Here is a 23,688-nt window from a genome sequence, read left to right on the forward strand (position 1 = left end):
GAAATGTATAGTAATAAACACCAAATTATTTTAGTTATGCTATGTAATAAAATAACATTATATTTTTATATACTATCTTTATAATGCAATACTATAACATTTAACAACCAATGAGAATAAAAAAGATAACTACATAAAACACAAAACTGAATCATATCAACCCAAAGGATGTAGGAATTATGATGTGTTTCAATTCTTTGTTATCATGGTTCATAGAGATGCGATCCATTTTCAGCCAAGCTATTTACAGTTGGTTCTACACCTCGGCCAGTTCTTATACTTTGCAACTCCACTGTTTCAGCAAATTCATCACAATCTAGCCAAGCAACGAATAACTTTTGCTCTAATGTATGGGATACATGCCAAAATGTGTTTTTTTTATGAAGTCTCCCTTTGCCCCGTCACTAAAAGGTCAAGCTGGATTACTAGTCAATTCCAATTTTAGCAAATTGACTGACTTCTAGTAGTCTGAAATTGATTTTTGCGATGCATTTGGTGGAGCTTTCAATACTACATCAGTATGTTTTGATGGTCCACTTGCTACACTAAAATAAAAAATATATATAGCAAAAACTAAAGAAAAAAAAAAAAATATATATATATATATATATAGAGAGAGAGAGAGAGAGAGAGGCTTTTGTGTTTGGAAAAATAGAGATTATGCATGGCATAAGAGAGGGAATGACAATTTTATAATATGAGGATAAGAATAAGAAGAGTAAAAAATAAAGGAAGATAAAAAGATAGAATAATAGTAATATTGAGAGTAGTGGGGATATGAAAAGTTAAAATGGAATGAGAAAGGTTGAAGAAAGTTAAGATAGAGAGTAGTGAGAACATGAAAAGTTAAAATGAAATTGAAAATTTAATAATAAATAAGAATATTTAAAAATAAGACCAATATGATATTTTGATTGTATTTTTTTATTGAATTTAGAAAATTTTACGAGGTTTTATTTGTAAGTTGTAACACATACACACACATGCCTCTAGACACGCACGTTGCGCGTGCTTAGAGACTCTTCTATTCTTTAGGTAAAAGTTAATAATTTGCATCTATTGTAATTTAGAAATATATATTTATTTTCAAAAAAATAAAAAAGATGAACTTTAGCGATAAACAGTAACTGTAATTTATTTTATGAACGTGTATTTAAAAGTAGTGCAGCGATATAGAGAAAAGTTTGGATAGGAAAAATAAAATGAACATGAGGGGAGAAAAGGCTAAATCTTAGGAGCTTTCTTAGTTTTTTATTTTTTATTTTTTAAATTGGGTTTTTTTTTTTCCTTTTATTTGGGTAAAAAAGGAATAAAAAATGCTAAATTTTAGGAAATAAAAAGATGAATGTGAAGGGAACAAAATCCTAAATTTTAGGAGTTATCTTTTTAAATTCAAAATGAAACTTGTTCTTTGACATTTATGACCATTTTTCTAAGAGAATTTACCTTTAATTAATGAGAGTATTTTTAAATCACATAAAAATCTTGTTCAAAAATAGGAATCCTCTTATAGATAATGTGTATCTATATATATATATATATATATATATAATTACACCTGGTTTAACTCTTATAAAGTTACATCTTTTTTACACTGTAAATTTCTAAAGATCTGACGGTTAAAAACAAACCATTAAAAATTTAGGGTAAATTACAAATTTGGTCCTTATCCTTTACACCATATGTCAATTTGGTCCCTTATCTTTCAATTGTGTCAATTTGGTCCTTAACATTTTCAGTGTCATGTTAATTTAGTCTTTGCCATCATATTTTGGATGGAAAAATCTAATATGTCAAACAAAATTGTAAAAAATTACTTTAAAGAAGACTAAAGTTAAAAATTACATCAACTGCAAACTGTATGCCAAGTCATATTGGAAAAAAAAAAAAAAGAAGACTAAAGTTAAAATATTTACGCATTTACTTTTGGGGCAGCTACGCTTGGTTGTTGTTATTGTTGGATTTTTAACAATAATCATCGTAATCACCACCATTATTCATTACTCACACGTGCTTCGCACATGTAATGAGACTTTTTTTTTTTTTTTTTTGGTTTAGTGAAAACGTTGGGCTTAGTGGTCCTATTTTATAGCAAAAAAAAAAGTTGTCTTTATCTATACTATTATTTAAGGGGCTTTCCCTATTTGGATTCTTCATTTTATAGTTCAAAAATGCCCCTACAGCTCTATATTTAAGTAGAGACAAAATTAAAGGACAATCCAGTAAAAATGCAACTCTAACTCCCACTAAAACATTGCCTAAAAAATAGAACCGCTCTCCTATTAATTTTCAAATTGATTTATTCACTTATAAATTAGATTTTTAAAATAAAAATTATATATATAAAATAATTAAATACAATTTTTTTCTACAAAATAAGACTACTAAAAAAACAAAAAACAAAAACCTCATTGCACATGCGAAGCGCGTGTGATGAGGCTAGTTTTTTGTTTATATTTTTTATTTTGAGAATCTAATTTATAAATGGATAAAGTAATTTGAAAATCAATAGGAGAAAAACCCTACTTTTTAGGCAATATTTTAGTGCGATTTAGAGTTGTATTTTTACCGAATTATCTTTTAGTTTTATCTCTGCATAAACATAGGGGTGTAGGGGCATTTTTGAACAAAAAAATGAGGATTCCAAACAGGAGAAGCCACTTAAATAATAGTATATATTATTTTTTTTTTTTTGAGAATCTAATTTATAAACGGATAAAGTAATTTGAAAATCAACAGGAGAAGAACCCTATTTTTTAGGTCATATTTTAGTTGGAGTTAGAGTTGTATTTTTACCGAATTATCTTTTAATTTTATCTCTACATAAACATAGAGTTGTAACTGTATTTTTAAACAAAAAAAATGAGAATTCGAAATAGTCCTTTAAATAATAGTATAGATAATGTGTAGGGCGGATAAGAGATACCCCACACACACTCAAAGATGCCTCTCTGCCTTTTATTTTTTTTCTCCTCACAAATTCAGAATTGAAATGAATAACCTTTTTTTTTCTTCTTTAATAATGGTCTATGCTACGGAGTTGCCGGATGCAATACACAGACAAAATGAAGTCTATATACATCTCTTCTCCCTCATCCTCACGCGGACTACTAGAGTCAAGATATGAAGTTGCAAACGGCGGAGTGGACGGCGGCGGCTATAGGTTCGTTTCTCTCTCGTCTCTCACTTCGGCGGTGCGTTTTCTCTCTCTAGTGGGTTACGGGTTGTGGGTCGTTGCTCTCATTGAACGAGAACCCGAATAGCTTGTTGGTGCTACCATGTTGCTTGATTTTTTTGTAGGTCAGTTTTGATCGCCATTAGATCCGTCCTCGATGACCACGGCGGAGGAGCTTGATTTTGAAACGTATACGACCCGTTTGCCCTTGTCATCGTCTCCATCAAAAGAAGTCTTTTCGGAGGAGCAACCTTCAGATTCATCGTCTCTTTTTTGATTAGGTGAGTCATTTAGATCCCACATTTTTTGTTTCGGTCTGTGAAAGACATGTTTGTTATTTTAGGGGGTAGATGAACCTTTAGTGTTTTGTTGTGGTACAAATTCTGATCATTAGTCATTCTTTATAGCCCGTTTGGTTCCACTTTTGGTTCCACTTTTAGCCCAAAACGGGCGTTTTCAAAAAAGCCCAGCCACGTTCTGCGTTTGGTAAAGTTGAAAACGCAACTTTTTTATAAAAGTTGCGTTTTCAACTTTTACAAATACTGAAGAGAAAACGCGCTTGGTTTATGGACCATCAGCTGTCCATAAATCAAAACGCGCATAGCGCGTTTTGATTATTACCGTTGCAGCACATTGAAAGACCGAAATACCCACACTCACATTCGCCCCTCATCTCTGATCTCTGCTCTCCCTTCTCATTTTTGACGCCTCCATAACGACGATTCTGCCTTGCTCTGCCTTCGTAAGTCTCTCTACTCTCTGTCTTTTTTCTTTGTCTTCCTTTTCTTCTTCGGCCAAAGACAGAGTCTGACCCTTCTTCTTCTTCGACTTGGCCGGAGCAGGAGCCGAAGCCGCCGCCGCCGAAAGCGAAGGAAAATCCGCGAGCGACTCGGCGTGAATCGCGGAATTCTGCTGCTGTTGTTGCTGTTGGAGAAGCTCTTCCTCTTCGTGTTGCTCGGCGTCTAGAGCCCACGCGCCTGGTTTGGCCCATGGAGACACTGTTGCCGCCATTGTTTGCGTGCTTTTTTGCTTGTTTGTTCGAAAGATTTGGGTTTGCGTTTGCGTTTTGGTTTTGGTTTGTTGATAGCGAAGAGAAAAAGGAAAGGGGTTTGAGGGTTTTATATATATAGTGGGAGTGGATCGGACGGTGGAGAGTCAATGTGGGGGAAGTTGTGATTTGGATGATGGAATGGACGGTTGTGATGTGGGCTTTTATGTCTGCGTAAATCTTTCGGAGGATGAAAAAGTAGATTCTTGCTGAGATTTTTTATGTCTTTTATGTCTGAGATTTTTTTAGTTTATTTTTAGTTGTATAGAGTCGAATAAGAACATTCGGTTTGATTTCTTTTTTCTTTTTTTTTTGGGTGCAGATTCAGTTTGATTTTTGTTCTGAACAACAATGATCAAATCTTTTTATTATTCTTTTGGAAAGAAAAAAATTTTATTACGTAAAGTGATAAAGAAAAAAAAAAAGATTGGGTTAATATATGTTGTTATCTTATGGCACATATTATTTATCCATTTTAAGAAATTTATAACGAAAAATTAGTAAAAAAATTATCACTTCCTTATTTTATCATAAAAAGTTTCTTAAAATAGATTACTAATATATAACTTAATGACACACCTTAGTGAAACCCAAGAAAAAATAATAATTTCATGTGCAATTATTGGTATGTATTTTATCATCTTTTTTACATTTTTGTGTTGTACAATTTAAACTTAGATTATTGATATGTATTTTATATGTTTTTACATTTTTATGTAGTACAATTTAAACTTAGATTATTGGTGTATATTTTATCATCTTTTTACATTTTTATTTTGTGCTTCATGTTGATGGAAATTATTTAGATTTAATTAATATTATTATTATTATTGTTTAGTAAGTATATGAAATAGATGATTTATAATAAGTATGAAATAAACTCACATCCACAAAAAAAAAAAAAAAAAAAAAAGTTTGAAATATCCCTTATATATACATTGTCCTTTTTGGTCATTTATCCCTCAAAAAGCCACTTTTAACAGTTTTTACCAAACACTCAGCTTTTTCATTATGCACTTTTTAACAGCTTTTACCAAACACTCAGCTTTTTGAAATTCCACTTTTTCATTATGCACTTTTACAAAACTCCACTTTTTCATTATGCACTTTTTCAAAAAGCTGAACCAAACTCACCCTCATATAAACACCAAAATATATGTTTGTCTTTGGTACAAAAATTTATTAAAAAAAAAGATCTTTGTTTCTGGGTAAATAAGAGGAGATGTGTAAGGAAGACAATAGTGAAGTGAAGTGTGAAGAAGGTAGGACAATTAAATTCAACCAAAAAAAGAAAAAAGAAAAAAAGTAAGACAATTACGAAAAATAAGGAAAGATGACTCACCTGTGTGAAGATTTTAATTTGTGTTTTTTTTTAATATGATGTGGCAATACTGTTGGTAGATGATATGGCTTAGAAAGTAATTTTATATTATTTCGTTTGACACATCAACATTTTTCATCTAAGAGGTAATAGAAGGGATTAAATTGATATAACATTAAAAACGTTAGGGACTAAATTGACACAATTGAAAGTTTAAAGACCAAATTGACATATGATGTAAAGGATAAGGACCAAATTTGTAGTTTACCCAAAAATTTATTGTTTTTCATATAATTTACCTAATTAATAACATTTTTTCTCTCTCTCTTTATTTATTACTTTCCAAACTTTTTTTCATTTTTCTTTCCACCCGTTGAAGAGCACTTCATTTTTTGTTTTTAATAAAGGCCAAAATTTTATCTCAAACTTTCAATTTTTCAAGTGAACGGTAGAAATTTTATTGAGCAAACTGTAGAGGTTGTTGTAAATCACATATGATGGGTTGGATTTCTCCTAACCATATCCGTTTAGTAGGAGTACAGAAGGCTTATTGTGCTAATCATTTGCCTGTTGGTATTTTTTGCTGTGTGCAATTGGATTATCTGAAACTTATCCATGACATTTCAAGCTTCCTCTAACGGGTGTCTATATGAGAATACTACAAGTCTTCTCCCATAGTCTTTGGAATGCTACCTACCCTATATGATTACTGATTACATATGGGAGGAATCATTAAAAATTTAATTTTAACTACTTTTTTTGGATTCTTTCTAAAGTAAAATTCTTTAGAAACTCTTACAGATATACGGTGATTAATTTTGGTAGGACATCATCATCAGAAGTTTGGTAGGAAAACAGAGCAACTCTAAGGGTCTGTTTGGTTGAGAGGATGGAAAAGTAAGAGGATAGAAAATAGAGGGAAGATTAAAAAGTGGGAGGATTGGGGGTGTTTGGTGAGTGTTTCCAAACAACAATTTTTAGTTTTTAAACAATATTTCACGTATTTCCACACAATTTTTCACCCACACGTATTTTCACAAAAATTTTTAAACAACAATTTTCAGTTTTTAAACACATGTACCAAACAGGGCCCAAAAGTTTTTAGTTTTCCTCATTTGTGTTTGGTTGAGAGGGTGGAAAAGTGAAGAGATAGAAAACTTTTTGATTTAGTTGAAAATAAGGTTTGTATAAATTTATCATCATGTCTCTCTTAAATAAAACAAAAAGTAATACATTATACTTTTAAAAAAAAAATTGTGTATAGATGAAAGTGGACATTTTCAAAAATAGCATAAAAAATCATCCAAAAGTGTTTTCCTAAAAAAATAATAAAAATAAAAATTAAGAAAAAAAAAAAAAAAAAAAAAGGAAAGGAAGAAGAATCCACTACCTGACAAAACCAAAGAAGAAAAAAAAAAAAAGAAAAAGCCAGAAACGTTAAAGAGGGGAGGGGTAGTTTTGTCCAAATGTTTTTCCCACTTTTCACTCCAATTTGGAGAGATTGTATTTTGAAGGGGGAGGAGAGAAAACTTGTGGGCCCACCACTTTTCTCTCCCCCTCCCACTATCAACCAAAGAATGAAAAATTTCATTTTCCACCCTTTTTTCCTCTTCCTATTTTCCATCTTCCCTCTTTTTACCCCAACCAAACATACCCTAAAATGCTTGATTTTCAAACAATGCCAACCTAACAAATTTCTAGTATACCGTGCAGTTGTTTCTTTGCAAAAACTCCCACTTTGGCAATGGCAAGGTGCTCTTTAGTAGATGAGTTTGTGTTTTGCAGGTTCTTGAAAATGGTGGTGTGCGGTGTGCCTTTTAATAAGTGGAAAGCAATAAATAAGGGGAGAGAGAAAAATATTTTGGTATTAATTACGTTATCAAATGGAAAGTAATAGTATTTAATGATATTTTTTCAATCGTTAGATCTTTTAGAAATCTACGGTATAAAAAAAGTATAACTTGAACCGATTTCTCTCTCTCTCTCTCTATATATATGTATTAGATTGTATTACATATAATAACAAAGAAAAATAATATAAATTTTTATGTATGATGTTTTAATTTTTATATTATTTAATGAGTATAAATAAATTATTTCTTACGTATTATCTAAAAAAGACATAAAAGTCCATTTATATAAACTATATTTTTTATCCACTTCATTCAAACAAAAAGTTTTTCACTCTCCCACTTTTTCAAGCTTCCAACCAAACACACAGGAGGAAAAACTATATCTTTTTTTCTATCCATCCACTAATTTTCTATCCTTCCACTTTTTCACTCCTCCTACTAAATGGACCCTTAGTTAATAAACCCACTATATAGTATTTGTATAATATTTTATACAAATGGTTTGATTCTTAGTTCTTACACCTCAACTATCTCACATCTATTTTTTTACATTCACTTTTTATATGTTATCTCCGTTTTTTTAGTGAATGTGAATTTTTTTTTTTTTTTTTTTTAACAAAATAGCAAATAGGATGTAGTCAAAAATTTTTTTTTTTAACCATCTATAAATTAGCTCTAATCTTTCAAATTATACAATAAATATCTTTCCAGGCCCAAAACAAAAAAAATGTAACGAAAAATAACTAGTGGAGCCAAAAATTAAAAATAGAGAATAACTAGTGGAGACTCTCTAGGATTACTCTCACATCTATTTTTTTACATTCATTTTTTATATGTTATCTCGGTTTTTTTTAGTGGATGTGAAAGTTTTTTATTTATTTATTTATTTTATTTACAAAATAGCAAATAGGATGTAGTCAATTTTTTTTTTTTCACCATCTATAAATTAGCTCTAATCTTTCAAATTATGCAATAAATATCTTTCCAAGCGCAAAACAAAAAATGTAAAGAAAAATAAATAGTGGAGCCAAAAATTAAAAACAGAGAATAACTAGTGGAGACTCTCTAGGATTACTCATTGCTCTGTGAGTAACTGTGATGCAGATACCTCAAAATAAATTGTAGAACTATCGATTAATTCCAATCCCTACTTCGAAGCCAACTAAACGTACGGACAGAATAGCTATGAAACTTAAAAAAGGCTGCCATTTGGATTATTTTGATATATAAGATTCCACAAACTTAAAGTCGCAGCAACTCCAATTAAGCGTGTATCTTTATGTTTCTCTGTACATATGATGATAGTTGTTAAGTATGCTTTTTATACGCTCTGGAATATCCTAATACACGAATCTCTAAAAAGACTTGTCATTATGTACCAGAAACTGATCTTGGAATTCAAAATACTTAAAACTTGATAAATTGAGAGGTGCAAAGGCTAATTAAATCTTGATAAATTGACAGGTATCATGTAGGTATTAGCGTTTGCAATTTCAGCTTTCTTGTTCTTGAACATACTAGAAACTATGACTCAATTACATGTAAAGTGTTGGAAATAAATGAAAGATATTACCTAGAGCTGTCCATAGGTCGGTTCAGGTCGGGTTTGTGCCCAATCCAGAACCGACTTGTCAGAATTGGGTGACAAAAAAATGCACCCATCGCTAATTGTTGGAGTAATCAGATCGGACGGATTAGACCATCAACGAGCGGTGGGCGGGTCGGTTGGGGTAGAAAATCCAGAAAACGGCAAAAACTGGCTTGAAAACGGCGAAAATCCGACATGAAAATAGCGAAAATTCGGTCAAAATCTCTGAGGTTTCTCTAAATCTGGCCTAATCTAGGCCATTTTTGACAAGATCTTGGCTAGATCCGGCGAAATCTTGCCGAGATCTTGATGAAAATGGTCTAGATCTCACCGGATCTACCAAATATCGCTAGAAGTCTTGTGGGTCGGTTGGATCAGTTTGATCGGATTCTGGAGAAGGAAAACCAACATCCGACCCACCAAACTCGGGTTTTGGAGGAACAAACCCGACGCTGACTGCCAGAGAAGTTAGATCGGTCGGCGACGGGTCGAGTTCGGTCGGCTGCGGCGGGTGGATCGGGTTGATCGGGTCTTTGGACAGTCCTAATATTACCTGATTTATTCTTGGAAATTACACAATATGAGTTTACCAAAAGAGGTGACGGAGATAAGGCGTGGACCAAGTCACTATCTTGAGACAAATTGTGTTGTCTACGGTATATCCAATGTAGTTAGACAAAATATTTCTGCACGTTGTCCCTAGGATATAACAGCTCAACCACCTTTGCTGATTATCCTTGCGAGTTTACACTGCTCATAAGATGTAAGCTCTTTATAGTACTTTCTTTTCCCAAAAAAAATTAGTAAAGGATAAAATATTTTTGTGAATAGTAAGAAGCAATAGATGGTAAGTATTTAGAACAATAATAAAAATTGTTTTTGAAAGTTTGTAACTTTGTAATTCAAAAATAATGTGTATTTGAAACTTTTATTTCTTTCCCTATATATAGAGTTGGACATATAACTTGTCCTTAGCTAAAGAATCAAAAAAGTTTGATATCAATTAAATGGTCATAAAGTTATTGAAATTAATATATAATCAATTGCCAATTCTATACGTTGGGAATAAAAGAAACGTGTCATAATGCTATGAAATTAATGGCCCATAAGGTGGCTCAAAATTTGAATGCCAATCCGTTTAAGACAATTTCAAAATATACATAAATATTGCCATCTATTTTGACTTTCCATTAAACCAAATAGTAAACGCTTGAGTATATATGATAACTTATTATAATATAAAATAATTTAGCAATAGCTGTACATTTAAGCGTTGAAAAGCCTTCCATATATGACGTTACCATATCATATTCAAATAAGAACGTTTGAATACAAAACGTTTAGAATGGAGAGTTTATATTTGTAATAAAACTAAATATGCTGGCAATTATGGTACTACTATCATGTTAATGTTTAGAAATTTCCTAATTAAAACCATTGACAATAGCTATTCAAATTTTGAATTATATTTGAATTTCAAAATTTATCTCTTAAATTTAGGAGTTTATCTCTATCACAAAAAGAATTCTCACATTTCAAATCTGAAACTTATTATTAAAAATGAAATAAAAAACATGATGAGCTTTATTATCTTATCATTATCCAAAAAAAATTAATCTACAGATTCTACATGTTACTTTTTGTAAATATATATATATTTTTAAAATCTCAAAAATAAAAATGGTTTCCTAAAAAATTATTTTTGTTTTTAGTATTTTGAAAATTGTTTTTAAAAGTGGGAGCCAAACATGTAAAATATAACAATTATTATCTGAAAACTAGTTTAAAGAACCCCTTTCTCTCTCCCTTATGTGTGTGTGTGTTTGTTTCTCAAAAAAAAAAAGTTCAATTTTTTGAAAATAGTTTTATATTGTTTTGAAAAAAAAAAAAAAACAAAAATCCTCCTACCAATTAGGCCCTTGATTTCCTCAATTCACATAAATGAGTATTAAAATAAATATGATATTTTTTTTATAAAAATATCCAACATGAAGTGCTTTTTGTCTTAACTCTTAAGATATACCAATTTACAAATGTGACCCTTACACTATTCATGTGTAAGTTTAGATACATAACTTTTTGATAAGGATACGTTTGGTACACTAAATGAGAATTACGATAGGAATTATAATTTTTATTACTAGTAATAAATTGTGTTATAATGTAATAACTAAACATATTCATTAGTTTGGTTGTGAATTATAATATTAGAATGAAACTTAACATTTATTTTAGGAAATATCTTACTCATACAATTATATCTTCTTAGAGAAAAGAGAGATGTTACGTCCACAACATTTTTACAATATTTTCACAACAAATTATAGGTGGTTAGTTGTTATTGGTTCAAATTTGAATCTAATACTAAGATTACTTTTTTACCCAACAATAACAACCAGTAATAACTTGCCACTAAAGATTTATTGTAAAAATATTGTGGACATATCATTTCTCTTAGAGGAAATTACTCCAAATTAGTCTTGAGGTAAACTTTTTCCATGTGAAGACTAATAAAAGAACATGCTCCCATTTCAGTTTGGCATTTATCCATCCATTTACGTCAAATGGCAGTGACGGACCTCATCTTCGGCACTTTTTTTTAACCCTCAATTTAAATATAGCAGAATAAGCAATTGAGAGTGACACAAATAAAAAAACTAAGTCTTAAGTCTTAATCCATTATTAGGGTTTATTTCATTTTCATCGTGGATATTAAGGTTTATTTTAATTATATTTTATTCGTGGATATTAAGGTTTACTGTTTTAGCATGCAAGCCACTTTTGACCGGGTTTGCCCTCGGGAAACTTCCAATTATTTTAGCGAACACAGATTCATAAATTGAAAAAAAAAATAATAAAAAAAAAATCTAACAAGGAGCAAGTGTAGACACCAATAAACTTCTTAGGTCAGCCATGGTTGGAACAAGGAGTATAACAAGTCTATATTCAAAACTTCCAATAATTTATATTACCTAGGTCAGATTACGCTTTAGACGGGGTATCAACAAGCATCTTCATCATCATCATCATCTTCATCTTCTTCTTCTTTTTTATTTTTTTATTTAAAGAATGACTATTTCTATGCTTTGGTCCTATTTTAATTTGGCATTTCTCTATGCTTCACTCCAACGGCAATGAGGTACAATATCTTCCACTTTTGCTTCTTTTTAATTTCTTTTTATTCTTCTTCCGATCATAAAAAAAGTCAATCATAAGTTAACGTAGATTTATAGTAGTACACAACTGCAAATCTCAATCTCAATACCAAAGTTTCAATCATGATTGTTTACAAGCTCACTATCAAACATTTCCGATTTCCACAGTTTTTCATCCTCTTTTCTCTCTTTATGATCACCAATTTCTTCACTCCACTAACCCCATTTACATTTGCAAGTGCTATATCCTTCAACTTCACTAGTTTTAGTTATGCCAACTCTAACATATCATATGAGAGAGCTTTCCCTGAAAGCCAAGTCATCCATCTCACCAATAGCATGCCCACAAACCACTTGGTGGGTCGAGCCACTTATTTCAAACCCATGCACCTTTGGGACAACACCTCCGGAACGCTCACAGATTTCACTACCCATTTTTCTTTTGTCATTGATTCGTGGAATCAAACTACCTATGCTGACGGGATGGCCTTCTTCCTCGCACCTAACGATTCCAAGATTCCTATGGTAGGTAACAATGGTCGTCTTTTGGGTCTTACTACCCAAGCTCAGGTATCGGACTCAACGAGTAATCCTTTTGTTGCAGTGGAGTTCGATATCTGGAGCAATGTCGAAATTGATCCAATAGGGGAACATGTAGGTATTGATATTAACTCCATGAAATCTAAAGCTAATGTGTCATGGTTGTGTAATATTAGGGAAGGGAAAAAAAATGAAGCTTGGATTAGTTACAATTCTAGTTCATATAATTTGAGTGTTGTCTTCACGGGTTTTAGAAATAATGATGCTATAAATCAAACACTTTCTTATATTGTTGATTTGAGAAATTTCCTACCCGAATGGGTTACTTTTGGATTCTCAGCCGCTACAGGTGAAGATAGATTTGCAACACATACTATTTATTCTTGGGATTTTAATTCAAGTTTGGAACTTGATAATCACATTATTAGCCCAGAAGGTCCCAATCCAGCCCTCTCCTCTAAGAAACGGAACACGACCAGGTTAGCTGTGGCGTTCAGTGTTGGTGGATTTATTTTAGTTGGTGGGTTGGCCATAATTCCATTTGCCTTGTGGAAGAAGAATAGGAGGCATAAAGAAGATGATCAAGCCCTTGATGAAGAATTTAAAAAGGGAACAGGACCTAGGAGGTTTTCATACAATGAATTGGCTCATGCTACAAATGATTTCAACGATAAAGAAAAGTTAGGGCAAGGAGGATTTGGTGGGGTTTACAGGGGATTTTTAAGGGACTTAAGACTCCATTGTTGCTATTAAGAGGGTATCAGGAGGGTCTAGACAAGGAATCAAGGAGTATGTATCAAAAGTAAAAATCATTAGTCGATTAAGACACAAGAATTTGGTGCAACTCATTGGATGGTGTCACGAACGAAGTAGAGGACAACTATTATTGGTTTATGATTTCATGCCCAATGGAAGTTTAGATTCACATCTCTATAGAAAAGATGCCTTATTGATATGGGATGTGAGGTACAAAATTGTACAAGACTTGGCATCAGCCTTGCTTTACTTGCATGAAGGATGGGAACAATGTGTGTTGCATAGAGATATAAAATCAAGCAATATTATGCTTGATTCAAATTTCAATGCCAAACTTGGGGACTTTGGATTAGCTAGGCTTGTGGACCATGATAAGGCGTCACAAATTACTGATTTGGCAGGTACCAAGGGCTACATCGATCCAGGATGTGTCACAACCCGTAGGGCAAGTAAGGAATCAGATGTCTATAGTTTTGGAATTGTTGCATTGGAGTTAACCTGTGGAAGAAAACCAGTAGATCACAATGCCACAGAAGATCAAATAGTCATGCTGGACTAGGTTAAGGTGCTCTATGAAAAAGGAGAGGTTCATAAAGCAGTTGACGAAAGGCTGGGTGGATGTTTTGATGAGCAACAAATGAAGTGCTTGTTGATTGTAGGGCTTTGGTGTGCTCACTCCAAACGCGATCGTAGGCCTTCAATAAGGGAAGCAATTCAAGTGCTCAATTTTGAAGCTCCGTTGCCTATTCTCCAGTTAGATAGCCCTGGGTGTCGTACTCCAGCAGTGAATGAAGCTACATCTTTTATTTCAACATCCAATGGTGCTACTGATTCTAAGGGATGACAAACAAAATCCATTTTCAAGCTTTGATACAATTCCTATTCCATATAGTTTAGACTACTATTTGCTGCTTATCCATTTGCATTGTTTTGGTTGTTAGAAGTTAAACTTGTTTTACTTGAACTTTTCTTAAAAGTAAGAATGTTGCATATCAAATTAGTGTGGAATAAATGTTGGGAGTTTATTAGTGTTCTTCTCATTCTGTTACATTTAGTTTTCGATTAGGTGTTCTTTTTTTACTCCTCGTACATTTTTAGTGTCCAATGGTGCTACTGGTTCCATTGGATGACAAAACCGAAATTTAAGCTATAGCTACAACACCAATTCCTAACGGTTTAAACCATTTTAATTATGCTGCTTCTCCACCACATTGCTTTAGTTGTTATAATTTAAACTCGTTTTGTTTAAACATTCACAAGTTTAACTCTGAAGAGAAATGTTAAAAAGTCAACTTAAATCCTCAACAACCCTAGTTTTGCATGCCATCTCAATCCAACTTAAAAAGTCACTGTTTTTGTTTTCCCCAACGTGGAAGCAATTTTGTTATTTTTTTGTGTTAAATTTCTTAAGATATAATCAATCAATATAATATATAAAAGTAGAGAACTCATGTGAGAGAGCATAAGGTTATGTCATGTAACACTCTATTAGAGCAACTTTTGCAAAGCAGAAACCTCATATGGGAGGGTACGAGGTTATGCCATGTGCCACTCTATTAGAGTAACTTTTACATTTGACCTTCCACATCACCTCTTAAAAAATGGAATTTTAACATCTTTTTTGAAATTGAGAGGATGCAGGTTATTTAATAGCTTCAGCGAAAACCATTGAACCAGTTCACCTCTCTTTCTCTATTAACTGTTCTGTTCCCATTTAAATTTAATGCACACAATTGTGTTTCTTTATAAATCAATATCTATATCTATCTTTTCCCTTAAAAAAAAAAAAAAAAAAAAATCTATATCTATCTATAACCTTTGTAACTGGCTGAATTGGAGTAAGGGTTATGTGGAGAATAACACAAATCCCATTAGATACCTACCCATCAATCAATCCTCTCTCTCTCTCTCTCTCTCTCTCTCTCTCTCTCTCTCTCTCTCTCTCTCTCTATATATATATATATATATATAATACAGGGTCGGGTTCAAGTTACACCTGATATGACTTTAAGTAAGTTATACTAAATATTTTTTTAATTAGATGTGAATTTTGAAAAATCCATGCTTGCAAATTTTTTAGGTGATCAAAGATTAATAGCCATAACATCAATCAATTATTTAAATTCAAAATTTTGTAGTTTAAAATAATGAATAATGAATGAGTTTCTGAATCGAACGGTAAATAATAACCAATTGACATGAAAATTGGTATGAATATTAAGAACATATAGAACATGAAATTCAACGGTGAGATTTTCAAAATATGAATTCTATAAAAAGTAATTGGGTGGTATAACATTGTATATAGTTACACTAGGTGTAACTTGAATCCAACTCATATATATATATATATATATATATATATAAAAGAGCAGTGCCTGTCTATCTACAATCTTCCAAACTCCCTCATTACTCTCTCCAATCCTCAACTCTCTCCTCTTGATGTCTTTAGCATACCAAACCATTCCTCAATTACACAAACCTATGGCTTTTCAACTCTTCCTATTTTACAAATCAATCTCCACTCTTACGGTATTTGACATACATTTGGTCATACCCTAAATCTTGAATAAATGACTTCATAGGTTTTTAAATATACACCAAGGTACTTTCCACGCTTTTCATCGATTTCACCAAGTTCATTGTGGTGCTAGGCCCAAAATACTAGATAATTTTTTTAATCTAGCTTCCAATTTACTTGTTTTGAGGGGTATCGAATTTCCTACAATGGGAAAACCTCTGAGAGCCAAACCTACGGCCTAAGATAAGATGTTTCCAGCCCAATGAGTATTCTTTTATCCTGTACATGTGCTTCCTGAGAAGACACAAGATCTGTAGTGCTAAGTTTACCCCTTTTTTTTTATGGTTCCTCTCTTTTCTCTTGTGGATCTCTCTTCCCCCCAAAATTGCCAACCCCTTTCTCACACCCCTCTTCCCCCTTTTATTGTCTTCCCTTAGTGGGTTTGCCATCATGACGGGTGCCCTTCCCCAAGCAGGTGGGTCCCTCTCTGTCCTATATTCCTAATCAGACAGGACCTACTGCACACTCTTGAAATGACTCCATTGGAACTTACGCCAGCCTCCAGATTTGTGTTCGGCAAGTGGATTTTCCCAAGGCATTATATCACGCCCTAGGCTATGCTTGTTTAAGCCTTTCATCATTGTTCAATATTTGCTGATGGTCAGTTTAGACTATGCCCTGTTCAGGCCTTTCGGAATTGTTCGGTATAACTCGGGTGGGTCTGACTTACATGGGCCTTGATCTTGGGCCAAGCTTTGATTCATGGACCATAAATCTCTCTATCTCTCCTTCTCAAAAAATTCAAATGTTATTCTCTTCTCTTTCTCATTCAATTTTTGAAAAGAAAAGAAAAAAAAAATCAGATTATGAGCTTCTATGAGAGTCTTGGGGATTTTGTATGAGAAGGCTTTGCCGATGCCAACCCTTGAAACTTTGTCTCTAACAAAGCACATCAAGGTGCTTTTTTTTTTCTTTTCTTTTTTTTTTCTTCGTATGTACACTTCCTGTATTCTCTGTTTATTAGCACCTTAGAAATTTTTACTGAAAAATTTCCGGCCAAATATCATTGTGTTCTCTATTTGTCTTTTAACGTTCCGAATGATTCCAAGAAGAAAGAGCTAACGCAGAAGATTAATGGCCGACCTGTTAAGGTAAAGAAAGAAGCTTTGTTTGTGTTTTTTTAATACTATATAGTTAAATTCCTACTTGGCAGTTCTAATGTGTCAATGGCTATATGGAAAAAATCTTTTTCAATAGCTCTATTTTGTCCCAGGACCTTTTTTTTATAAGCCATACCAATTAAGAAAAGACAAATGACCAAGAGCAATCTTTGAAATTCCTAGAGCCAAAGATGTTTGTCACTTGCATGAGTTACCTTATGGTTAATAAAATTTCTATATTTGACATGAACCTTAATCATATTATGATGAATATTTGGGTCATTCACAAATACAAGTTGCTCTTGAAATTTCGTCCTCCTCAAAATTTTCTGGCTTCATAGGCGTAACCTTGGTTGGATTGTGGTTTTCGAAGAGCTTTTCTACACATAACAAATTTCTAGTAATCGCATTGTTTGTGCCTATCTCAAATTCTCAATGGTGCGTAAAGTGTTGCTCAAGATGGAGAATTGGCACTCCTTTCCGTTGAAGGTAAGCAGCCCAAATAGTAACTGCAACTAATGATTCTTAATTTATTTTATATAGTTCCCGATGATGAATTAGCTTTAATTAGAACTAAGCTACAAATTAGCATATGATATTCTTTGAATATTTTTGAAAAAATTTCTACCAAATTTGGTCACTAAAGTTGCTTCTCTTCACTAATTGAAATTTTCTAGGAATTTAATAGTTATCCTACTTTGAACATGATTGCAATAAAGTTCATCTATAAAATGAAAATTCACATAGTTTCTTTTTAAAAATTTCTTTCAGGTCATGACCACTATGTTTGATAACCACATGGGCAACTTGCATCACTTGGATTGAAGGTTCATGATGGCAAAAATGACCCTTATGTGTTGGACATTTTTTTGGTATTAGTTTCTTGGTATGTAAGACTTGGTATTAGTGGCAAATGATATATTTCTTACTATATTTAGCTATAATAATCTATATTGGAAGCTTCAAGGAGGCTAGAAAATCATTATACATGAATCATCAGGGATGGAACTACCTTAGGGCTAAGGGGGGCCATGCCCCCCTCCCCCCCCAATCCTTTGAAAAAAAATCTTATAGTATATATATTTACACAAAAAATTTACATTAAGGTCTAAAATTTATATACTTGGCTCCCCTCCCCCAAAAAATTGATAAGATGACCCTTAAATCTCAAAAATAGATAACAAGAAAAATCTTTGTTTTTTAAAAAACACATATCCAGATAATAAGAAAAATCTTTGGACAAATCATAAATCTGGTCTAAGTAAAAACTATAACAACAAATCAATTACAAATCCTAGCAAAACAAATCACAAAAACCCAATAACTTTTACCTAATTTCTCCCTCTCATTTGAGAGCTCTATGCCTCTCTCAAATGACTCCACCTTAGAGACACAGAGACAACTCTTATATTGTTGATCACTCCATCCACACGCCAGTTAATCACCAACAACTTGGATTAGTTTGTGTCTTTAACTCATCCGGTGGAAAACATTTATCTATTTTTTGAATGGTAGATTTTTAATTTTTTTAATTTTTAATGTTTTATTAACTTTGGGACACACTTAGCATGCATGCATAAATGGTAATACATGTGTGAAACAACAACAATATATTGTTTTGTGCCTTACAAAAACTGCTACCAAAGCATGTGTGAGATTAGTCTATTGGTAATAAATTTTGTGACTTAACTAAATTAATGTAATGACGGAAAAAGTTTTATTATTTACTTAGTTAAAGATTCAAAGTTATTGTCCATTATCATGTGATTGTTTAATAGATCTCTTTTAATTTTTTCTTTTTACTATTTTTTCAAACTTGCAATTTTTGAAAGGAAAAATTCTCAACCTTACCAAGGCACCAATAATTGTCTTACCCTTTTTTACGTTGAATATTAATGCATGATATTATTAACCATTATTTTAGCTATTTTATTAATATAATGCTTGACATAGATTTGAACTTTTAACTATAGGTTTTTGTAATTTTTTTTTAAGAATCTTTTAATTATATATATAACATTATCAAGTTATTAGTTATAGAACTATGTGAAAAGAGTACATAATTTTTTTTAAAAAATTTATAATGTTGATAGAATAAAGAATCGGACTAATCTTGGTCAGACCTTGAAAATATTAGGACATGCCAATTGACTTACAAAACTCTTGATTATAAATTGTCATTTGTGATTTCTTTTTTCAAAATAAAAAATACAAATAATTAAAAAATTAATGCTAATAATGCATTATTGTTAACCTCTAGTATTGATATTTCAGTTTTTAAAAATCTTTGAACAAAGAACTTTGACCCCCCTAAGTTTGAATCTTGATTCCGTCCCTGATAAACTGCTTTTAATATTTGGTAGAAAAATGGTTCTTTTATCACACATGAGCCTCCCGCTCAGTCATAACTCCGTGTCATTTGATTCTAAATAGCAAATTGCGACCAAATATTTTGTGGCTAGCTAGCCTCCCAAGTTTCCTAGCAAAAGACTTTTTCTTTGTTATTGACTTACTACTACGTTGGGTTAAGACTTAAGCCTTATTGCTTATGGTACGGTACAATTCCATTGACTTGCTTTTCTATGCTTGTTGTCAGTTTTTAGACCCCTTAAACAATTGATTAAATCTAGGTAATTAGCCAAGTTGTTACTTAGTCCAATTAAACAAGTCTAGGTTATCACAATAAAAAAGATCAAATCATGCAAAGCAGCGGAAAAATAAATAACACACGATATGATCACCCAGGAAACCAAACCGGTAAAAACCTGGGGAGGATTTGACCTAGCTATCCTCAAGGTAAACTTGAATCCACTATCAGAAAGAATCGAAGTTCATACAAAAGGACTTATAAGCACCCCCGCTCGACTTCCTAATGCTACCAACCAGTAGAACTTACTGACACGACCACGTGCAAGCTCCGAATCCACGGACTCCTTCTTTCTTTGGATTCCCACCAGCTACAAGCACCCCCGCTTGTGTATTCTTTAAGCTTTAATGGCAGCAACTGTTTTGATCATCAAGGTGTAGAGAATATCTCCTCCTTGAAAACCCTAAGTTTGTGTAAAGGAAAACTCCTCTAGATCTCACAAGAGATTTACACAAACCGCAATATGAGCAACACTAAAACGTGGCTAGGGTTTGCCTTTTATACTTAGGACAAATAAGAAACCCTAAAAACGTTTTAAAACAACTAGGGCTGAGTTGGAAAATTTTGCAGAAAAGCAATCTGCCCGACGTTCGATCGGTCGAGCCTAAGCTCCGATCGATCGAGCCAGGCCGAAAGCCACACTGCTTTCTGCTTTACACTCGATTCCAACTTTACATTGACATACAACTTTGAGCTAGCTTTAAACACTTCTAAACACATTGTTTTGATCATGGTTTGCCAACAATACAAATTAGAGTTCTAAATACATAAAGTCCTAAACTTTAGAACCTAACACTTGCTAATTACGTCTTGATCAGCTTTCCTCTTATTGCTATTTTCTTCTTTCTTGATCAAAGTAACATCCCCATCATCTTCATTAATAAAGAAATGAAATTACAATATTTGAATATTGAACTACGTGATTTTGATTTTCATGAATGGTACGCTATAATGTTTGAATATTTCACTTGTGACTTGGCCTGAGTTGCGAATGATTCGTGAAATCCAGCCTGTCAAAGACTCTTCAAATTCGAGCATATGCTTCTCACGTGGCCTGTTTCGCAAGTTGGCACTTGCGAGCTAGTTGTGAAATCCTTATTTTCACAAAATCTTCACCAAACTCTCATACACAACCCTTACATTAAATCCCACAAAAAATACAGAGAAATGATTGAACATAATTACAATCAAATTTGACACAGAATTAAAGCAAAAAAAAAAAAAAAAAAAGTTGTAAATCACAATTTACAAAACTCTTGATTATAAATTGTCGTTTGTCGTTTGTCGTTTGTGATTTTTTTTTTTCAAAAAAAAAAAAAACAAATAATTAAAAAATTAATGCTGATAATGCATTGTTGTCAACCTTTAGTATTGATATTTCAATTTTTTAAAATCTTAGAACAAAGGACTTTGACACCCCCCCCCCCTAAGTTTGAATCCTAGTTCCGTCCCTTTGAATCATTTTGGTTTTGTTAATAAGTTGAACAAAATGGTCAAATTTCACCCTTTCATTTTTCTTTATTGTAAGGTTGAATTTATTTAATCGTTTTGTTAGCTTTATTTTGTGCCAAATTTGCTAATAATTCAACACTTAGAAATCATGTATTTAGATGGGAATCATGTAAAGGTATTGTATGAGAGAGTGTGAAGAAAAGTTTAAGAGTGTGCACTCAAGAAAAGCCTCGTGACTGGATCTCGCGATTGGCAAGTCGTCAAAGGTGACACACGTGTGAAGCATGTAGGGGAGCTGAAGGGTCACGCTAGCTATAGCACTACAGGACAAAACTTCCAGTCTGGCCAGGCAGTTAGCTCGTGACTCTAACTTGCAACTCGTTCTAGTCATGAGGTCGAGTCGCCAAAATGCCTTGTTTGTTAGAAACCTGATTGTTCGCATTCCTTACTCACCCCATTATAAATACCCTTATACCCACGAAATGTAGAGAGCTTCCAAAGTGAATTTTGAGAGAGAAACCCTAAAGAAAAATAAGATTAACTCATCCACAATTTTCATCCTTTGATTCTCCAAATTCCTCTACTCTCACCCTCTCCATTGATATATCCTTGAGAGGTACATTAGCCAAATCCTTATCTCACCATACCCATATTTGTGAGAAGGTATTTTGGTACTTGGGAAGCAATTCAGAAGGGACCAATTCATTTTGGTTGATGCAATGGGCTATTGCGGGATCCGGTAAGCTAGAGAAGACAAGGTTCGGCGTAACCCTGTTGGAGTAAGAAGCTTGGAGGGCTTAGGTGCACTGGGTAGATTAGGCTTGGAGGGTCTTCTGCTATTCATGTATCCCAACTTTTTTCTCTAGTGGATTATTGACCGCTTGGATGGTGGTGGAGAGCTTTTTCACCGAGTACTTCGGTTTCTTCTTCGATAACACATTGCTGTGTTATCTTTGTGTTTGCATCTCTCTTCCCTTAATCTTTACCTTTTAATTACTGCTATGGTTGTGATTAATTTTGTTTAGATTGTTTTACCAATTCTGTTTTAGCTTATTTTCTTATTCCGCACATACATTGTTTGATTATAAGTTTGAGTTGGTTTGTAAATTGGGGGTCTAAACGTTTATAAGTGTTTTACACACTATTTGAACTTTCAATTGGTATTAGAGCGGATACACTTGTATTGATTTCATTACCTAATTGTGATCCTTGTCCACTTTTGTGTTTTGCCATGGATAGTGTTTTATATGCTTCTATGGATGTTTTGGATGTTGTTGAGTGTAACATGCCATGTGTTTGTGAAAATGCCTCTATGAGTGTTTATCCTCATGATTGTGATGACATGTTACTTGAATCATTGGGTGTTGTTGATATTCCAAATGACAAACTCTTGAAGAAAAAGGCTAAGAAGTTTCATAAAGATTTGAGCAAGTAATTTTGTGAAAATGATGATTTGACTGCTAAACTCAATGAATCCAACAAATTGGTTGAGAAATATAAGAAACTTGTTGAAAATTTTCTTGAAAAGCTGAAGGAGTTTGAGTGTTTGAATGTGGACTTGGATGCTAAACTTGTTTTATCTAACAAACTTGTTGATGAGATAAAATGTGAAAATGAATCTCTTAAGATACATGTCAAGTGTTTGATTGCTGAAACTATTGTTAAAAATGATGAAAATATTTATTGCAATCATGTTGTGGTACCCGATTTTGTGTCAATTGTGTGTTCTACCTCAAAGGACACATTCCTTCATATAAAAGAAATCAAAAGGTGAAGAGAAAGGCTCTTAAGTCAAAGCCTCCGTTTAGGTCTCAACCTAAGGCTTTGGATGGATCTAAGTTTGTTCCAACTTGCCACCATTGTGGTGTGATTGGTCATATAAGACCTTAAAATCATAAGTTGAAGAGAGAACAAAACCATGTTACTAGATCCCTTCCCAAAAAGCCTAGTGGACCTAAACACATTGTTTGTCACCATTGTGATGCTTTTGGTCATCTAAGATCTCATTGCTCTAAGGTTAATGCTCTTAAAAGAATCAAAAGAAATGAGAAAATTGAACTTCTTGGAAGTTGTGCTAACAAGAGTAAACTGGATTTGAGTGAAAATAGCATGTTGTTAAAGAAAGTATGTAATGCTCTTAACTCTTTGACTATATGCATCTCCAATTCTCATTTTTCCAACCCTCGTCTCACTTCTCATGAGACACTCATTCCAAACAATCGTTCTGTTTGGATGAAGAAGGGTTTCTATGGTTGAGCTTTTACTCTTTTGGCCCTTGATCTAATTCTTTCGATCTTTGTAGGACCTTTCATGCATTGAGTGTCATATCTTCATGCATTTTATGCATCTTGCATTTCTTTATATGCATTGTTTTTGTTTTGATCTTACTTTTATGTTTTAGTTTTGTGTGAGTAAAAAATTCAAAACCACATAAAAAGTGAAAAAAAAAAATTTCAAAAGTTTGATCGTATA

General features: G+C 32.8%; 1 pseudogene; it reads left to right on the forward strand.

Moving 5' to 3' along the window:
* Positions 1-12,263: 12,263 nt before the first annotated feature.
* LOC126705163 (L-type lectin-domain containing receptor kinase IX.1-like) lies at positions 12,264-14,280 on the forward strand (annotated as a pseudogene).
* Positions 14,281-23,688: the final 9,408 nt, after the last annotated feature.

The sequence above is a fragment of the Quercus robur genome, chromosome 11, assembly GCF_932294415.1.
Source record: "Quercus robur chromosome 11, dhQueRobu3.1, whole genome shotgun sequence".
NCBI lineage: Eukaryota > Viridiplantae > Streptophyta > Magnoliopsida > Fagales > Fagaceae > Quercus > Quercus robur.